The sequence below is a fragment of the Petromyzon marinus genome, chromosome 3 (assembly GCF_048934315.1).
Source record: "Petromyzon marinus isolate PM22_M1 ecotype Great Lakes invasive population chromosome 3, UKy_Petmar_22M1.pri1.0, whole genome shotgun sequence".
NCBI lineage: Eukaryota > Metazoa > Chordata > Hyperoartia > Petromyzontiformes > Petromyzontidae > Petromyzon > Petromyzon marinus.
In genome coordinates this window covers 6,128,394-6,135,792 of record NC_133669.1, presented here as the reverse complement: position 1 = coordinate 6,135,792, position 7,399 = coordinate 6,128,394, and positions in this window count along the sequence as shown.

Sequence of the window (7,399 nt, the reverse complement as noted above, 5' to 3'; positions counted from 1 at the left end):
AAAAACAAATTTCGTCTCCCCCCTCCTCTTTTCAAAAAATAGATGGACTAGTCCTGGCAAACAGCCAATCGTTGCGCTTGACGCAAACGTTATTTTTATATAAATAAATAAATATGCCGTTTTCAAAATAAATTTATGCAAACCGACACACCTGATGATGACCGTTTGAGTTATGGTCGAAATGTCGTGAGAATTTTTTATTGTTTTATATATATTTTGTTATTTTGTTGTTTCTCTTCAACGTGACTTTACCGAAAAAACTAAGAATATGAATTACTGCAGTCACGAAAGCTTTAAATCAAAATTTAAAGAGCCGGGACTTATAATGCCCCCGGCTAGACGACTCGCAGAAGATTTTCCCAGAGTGGCCACCTCAAAAAGATAGGACCAAGTCCTTTGAAATCCAGGACAAGGCGGCTGACCCTTCGCCGCAGCGAATCGCGTGTCAACATTGCATAATTTAGCACGCTTGTTGTATAACGGTGTTTGCGTGACATTTAGACTGGGGGGAGGGGGGGGGATTGTCGGGGGTGGAAACGTGCAGCCGCTTTTGATGGCTCGTGTTAAAACTCGGCGGCTTGGTGGCATTTAAGTGTTTGTCCCCGTGAAATTGTTATTCACACGGCTCCGTTTTTTCCCCGTGCATAATGGGAATGTGACCGACCTCGCTACATCAATAAACACCGTTCATTAAAACGCACACGTCCATTACGTTTGTCCTTCATTTACGCCCTCCTGAAAGGCTATTGTAGGTGGTCATCGCGACTTGCACGGAGAATAATGTTTCGTCTCGCGAGTCGGACCTCGGAATGTCTCGGGTCGGCCGCCTCCAACAGCTGTGGTGCACGCAACGGATGGGAGAAGTGAGGTACACTGCCAGGTGCAATCGAACCGTCGCCATTGGCTCAGACCACGTGCGCGTAAGAGGGGCTCACGAGTGACGTCATGACATCTACCCCTCTATTTAAAGAACGGAACGGGAGGAGTTCTCCCACAAGTCTGGCTGCCCGCCGGACGATTCCGGTTGTAATTACTGGCGACAGGTCGCACTCAGATCGTAAATGTTGTGGATTTGCTCTCCAGCACACCGGTGTGCTGTACACGTAACTGATTGGAATGTTCTGTTTACGTAACAAACCTTACTAATTGGCTGTGTCGGGTGGTGGCGGTTTTAACGACACATTTATATTTACGCGATCTAACCCAAAAAACCTCTATTATGGATGTATGTACTGTATGTTGAATTTCTTTGCACCGTGTGGTGGTGGGGGGAGGACAATAAACGAAACGCAAAAATAACTTTTGAAGAAATTAGTTTGCAATGTAGCTCCGGTGGCTTACAAATATCGGAAGGAAGATCGTTCCAGACGGCCGCAGAAGTGCGTCTGAAAGCGCGCGGCGTGGTGAACACCATCTCTGTTTGATGGCCAGCAGCTAAAAGTCCCTGCGAGGATGACCGGGAAAAAAATAGATTCAAAAGAATCAGTTTCAAGCGCCGTTGTGGATTAAAAAAAAAATACAAAAAATAAATAGACAAGCGGACAATCGGTCTCCTTCACAATATCCGTCTCTCCGCATACAAAACTGACAGTGGTTTGCTTGTGCTAAAGCAATGCTGCTGAAAGTATGCATTCATGGAAGGTGGTGGAGCATATTTGTTTAACGTGGACAGATATACAAAGGAGATACAGAATATTGCTTCACTACAGCAATGGTAGGCAAGTGCAAACCATAGTACTGCTGTGATGACAGTCGAGTCCACATGCGGTGTGAGTGGACTAGTGACCACGGAAGGTAATGACACTGGAGTCAGCTGTGAGTGTGAAGGGACTGGTGGCTACGGGAATGATCGAGAAGGGGGGCGTGGTCAGGCGAGGGAAGAGGACGGTGGAGTCTGCCGGTGGAGCGAGCGTCCAGAGTCAGCGAGATGGTTCGAGAAGGGGGGCGTGGCCTCGTGTTGGTATAAAAGGGAGACTCGGGGCTGTTGCAGTGGGGGTCTAAACCTGATGTCAAGCGAACGTGTCTTCAATAAAGTACCATCTCAAGAGAAGTGTGTCAAGTGGTCATTACACTGTTATCCAACTCCTTATGCAGATCGCATCGTGCAGTGCACGTTGCACACGTATCACCACGCTGCGGGTCCACTGCTGGATGAAGGCCTCCCCACGTCGTGGGGGTCATTTGACCTTACTTCACCACGCTGTCCAGTGGCGGGTTGGTGGAGGTGGGAAGCAAAAAGTCTGAAGCATTGTAGAGTACAACAATAGACGCTTCTGCACCGTACTCTGCAGCAGCAGCAGCCTATACATCACCTAAACTAAACTAAAATATTTCAGAAACGACCTGGACACAAATGATAGCTCAACGAAGTGGCTTTTCGCGTGAAAATATATCTAAACGCACGTTGTTGATGCTAAATGTGGAGGGGAAAACCGGAGGTCCCGGGAGAAAATGTCACGTGACCACGGGGAGAGAGATGTGCAAACTCCAACTATACAGCGTCAGGATCGGGATCGAACCCACGACTTCTTGTATAGCAGGCGAGGTAGTTAACATCTCATAGCCACCGTGGCGACCTGCTGCGCTCAAGATAGAAAGATATCCAGGCGCTATCCAGGCTCAAGCCTGCTCGTGTGCAGTCACGGGAGTAGATTGTAACATCACAGAATCGCGTGGTCCTAGGGAGCCCTTCATCCAGCAGTGGATTTATTATGGTGGTGGATGATGATGATGATGAAGGTGATTGTGACAACACAAAGACAAAGATCCCCCGTATCGCCTTAACACACTGTTGGGACAAGTGCTGTTAGCGAGCACCTATAAAGGTCAGCACGGCACACGAGGGGGTGGGTGGCCAGCAACCACGCCCGGCCGCCTTTGTCTCCCCAGTGGCGATGTTTACACACCGCACCCGGTATCCATTTGAGGCTGAGTCGAGCTAGGGGAGGCCCAGGACCGGTTCAGATAATCGTCACCCGTGTTGGCCGTGAGCGGGAATCGAACCTCGGATTCGCCTGGATCATAGCGCAGCGGTTCATAGCGCAGCTAATCGCTACACTACCGCTCCCCCCCCAATTCATCGATATACACACGCACGCACACACGAATCGGAAGGAGGAGACTACATTGACAGGATTCGTCTGTTGAAAAAATATTAACGAGCAAGGGAGAGTGAATGACGATGCCGAACGCGGTCTGGGATGGGTGGGTGGATGCGTGGATGGGTGGGTGGGTGGATGGATGGGTGGATGGATGGGTAGATGGATGGGTAGATGGGTGGGTGGATGGGTGGGTGGGTGCGTGGATGGGTGGGTGGGTGGATGGATGGGTGGGTGGATGGATGGGTGGATGGGTGGGTGGATGGATGGATGGGTGGATGGATGGGTGGGTGGATGGGTGGGTGGGTGGATGGGTGTCTGGGTGGGTGGGCCGGCGCGCATCTTCAACCGTCTCCTTCACAACCACCACAACAGTGGCAGCAATTGCCACGGCAACAGGCTCTATATATATAAATCCCTTATCTGCCAGCAAACAGAAGGACATTGGCTGCGTGGAAGAGGAAGGGGAGGGGAAAGTGTGAGAGAGAATGCAGCACGAGGACAGAGTGAGAGCGTGTGAGCGAGAGAAGGAGGTTCGGTTACAAACACAATGCATGTCAACCGAGTGACGCAATTAAGCAATATCACATATATTAATGGCATTTAATCAAATGTATATTTTGTTCACACTTGTCGACGTGCAAAGGATTTCCTGGAAACCGAGGGGGGGTGGGATGTTTAAAATTGGGTTGCGTGAAACTGTTTGCAATAATAAAAGAGTAATGAAACACTTTCACAACGAAACATCTGACGTGGCAGCGGAGATCATCGTCGACAGGTTACGTATGCCGCGTGTCAATTTGAAGGTGGGCATCTTACCGTTTAGCGTCACGTACAGGGGTGGCCCCCGTAGGGTCAATATATTTACGTTAACAAATCACGTACGGTTTTTTCGTACATATATCTTTTTTTTACAAATTTAACACTGACTTCCATGAACATGAATGCATGCATTAATTCTCTTTTAAAAATAATTTAGGAATACAAAAAAAAACATTTCAGGTATAATTTTTGAACATCCATCAATTATGCTTTGTCTCCATTCAGGGTTCTTGGTCGAGTTTTGATAAGGACGGATTTTAGATGACCCTACAGCAAGAATAAAAATAGATTTTAATAATGAGAATATATACAATATTAACTTAAATAATAAACAATTAAAATGTTTTAATGCCAGAGTTAAAATAAATTAAATAACCCTTTGTGTCCTGAATTTTGGGCCACCCTGTTTACAGCCCTTTTGCATCACTGCCCGTGTTTATGAGGTCCAGGCTCAAGAAAGTTATTTTTTTTTATTATCCTCTGTACTATGATTGACTGCCTCTCAGTAAAGTCAATATGCCCATTGCTTCTGTGCAGAATCTTAAGATATGGTGGGATTTAGACGCTGTCAAGGAATCCACATTGTATTGCAACACTTGACTTGTGGAAAGTACAGCTTTAACGTCTAGCTTGGTAACCAGATTGCTTTTTTTTTAAAGAGTAAAAGCACCTTTATTTTCGTGATAAAAAAGTAACGATGTGCAAGAAATATCACTTAAAAGGTTTTATGTGAAAGAGTTTAATTATTTCCTGAGCTACACATCAAATGTCAAGCTTTGGCCCATTCGAGCCCTTCCTGTTTTGGCTACTCCATATCTCAACGAATTACATAAACTGCATTTTTCCTTTCCGAAACAATATAAAATAAAAGGTGCAGCCCTGTGATTACTTGCTCACACCACCGCTGGCGGAAGGGTCTTGTCCAGAGATTTTTTTTTGGGTGTTGCCTCCACTTCCATGCTGGCCATGGCTTCCACTGCTGCTCTGGGAGTGGCAAAAGGCGACCCCTAAATTACTAATTCAATGTGCTAATAATCACACCGTGGCAATACTCCTCTTAAATAATCTACAGCTCATAAATTATACAAATTGTTACCAATAAGTGGATGAATTAGTCACACAGCATCACATTTATGTCACTGTAAACATTACAGCAAATTCTTCCGACTGATTGATCAATCCGGATGCAGTCCAATTTGCTGGACATTTATCTGATTTAATATTAATCAGGCCACGCTCATTGCTTGTAGCAGTTGGTCCAATTTTTAAATGTTGGGTTTAAGGATTTAAGTGATCAATACCAAACGGAATAAATTATGTACCGGTACTGATTATCCTGGTATGGTTAACCTAAGTGGTAAGCTCTTTTCCTGCCACGTTGGCTAATGGATCTCTAGTTGTGTATAAGTGGCTGGTAATATGTACGAGAAGCTCTGATGTGACAGGCCGCCTGTCCAAGCCTCCCCAGCGAGCTAAGATAATATAATGGGCCCCATTCTCACTCTTTGTGAAATTCTACACCCACAGATGTGGAGGATTAATATAATCTTGCTTGGACCTCAGCAGAGCAGTGTGGTTCTGTAATAACGAGTGGTAACCATAGCCCGAAAACAGATGCAGGACCGCATTGGAAGCCAGTCGCCGTAAAAAAAACCACACGCATTTGAAACCAACAATAAAAAGTTATTTAAAGTCGAAACCTTATTGTCAAGGTCAGCTTGCCAGATTTGCTTTGGAACTTTCCTCATAACAACATGGTGGCGCTCTGGGCACTGATAGTCTGCATTCCAGTCAGGGGTTAAACTTTAGTTGACCATCTCTCGACGTTCTAAATATTAAAAAAAATATTGAAAGCACTTTGTGCGAGGCCAATAATTGCCGCCCTATGAAGATGCTGCCCCCTGCCAATGAAATTGAGAATCTCCAGCACTGGATCAAAAGCAGGGAGACACTGTGAGCTTTGTGCACTCGGGTGTGCAAACGTAAACACGATTTTGCATATGCTGCTAACCCTCTCCACTCTCCAACAATGAAACGTTCCACATCCCATGCCTGCCAGATCACATGAAGGGCATCCCTCGCAAGGTGACCATGGTGGTACATCCCTTGAATTCATTTCGACTTGTAAGGTCTTGATCCTGTAAGACAGCCAAGACTCAAGAGAGTGAAATAAGTAGCCACCTCTTGTGAGAGCCTTGGCTGATTTATCCTCTGTGGAGATGTGAAGGACAATCCACAGCTTAAGATCAAGTAAAGCAACAAGTGGAAAGGACATTCGCAGCAAACTTCTGTGAATAGTGTGGTGATCCATGCCACCCTGCATGACATCATCACAGCCTCTCGGTACACAGGAGTGTTCTTTGACAAGCTGGAAGAACGCCCTGATGATCCCACTTCATTTGGAGGACTGTGCTCATTTGAGCAATGCATGGGGAATGTCTCGCCTGAATGTGCCGTGAAAGGTCATTGCAAAGGAATATCCAAGAGAATTACGTTAATGCCTTCAAAGTCAAAACCAATGCAACACACTCGTTGACCTCTGTGTGACCCTATCCACACAATCTCCCGACAATTCCCTACACACTTTGGACGCCACTGTTGTGATGCTTTCGGTTTTTTTTTCAAACCTTTGTTAATCCACGACTACTGTACGATGACCTCCCCGTGCAATGTCGGATCGTGAGGGTTCATACTTCACCACGTTCGTCAAAGTGGGTCGGTGAAGGTTGGGGAGAAAGGCGGGGGGTTCCCTAGGATTGCCCAGTACATCACTGGGACGTTTTCTCCAGATGCTTTCCATTCCTCGGGAATACGACCAAAATCGCCTGCACCACGGCCGATCTCGTCAGATCTCTGAAGCTAAGCAATGTTGAGTCCGGGTGATGCTTGGATGGGCATCCACCGTGCAAAAGGCAGGCTGTGATAGGCTGCTTCGGGACTCCGTGATGGGAAGCAGATGCCGCTGAAGCAAAATCCGTCGTTTTACTCGACTCCTTCGCCATAAACTGCACTCTCAGAAGGCCGTGTGGCTGATAGGATTTGTAAAAAAAAAAACCTATTATGTGGATGTGGAGGAACCAATAAGTGTGTAAGCCAAGGCCGTTGGTTCGTACCGCCTATGGTATACAATTCTAGCAGTGTCCACCATGGGCAGAACACTTGGTGTGCATCCAGTCCATGTTCATTGACACTCTTCTGATGTTCATATTCTCTCGATATTTCAAATCACATTAGTTCCCCCCCCCCCCTCCACCATATATAACATTATCTATCAAACATCCTTTCTCAAATATTGACAAAGGTGGTACCATGTTTTTTTGTGTGCTTTGCATATTTACAATAAAAAAATATAAAAAATCAAAGCTTCAAACGTTGATGAAACCCAGAGGCATACACATGCTTATACAATTATCTGTGAATAACACAGTCACCTTCACAGCTTTAGTTAGAACAACAACAACAACAACCGCCACCGAGCG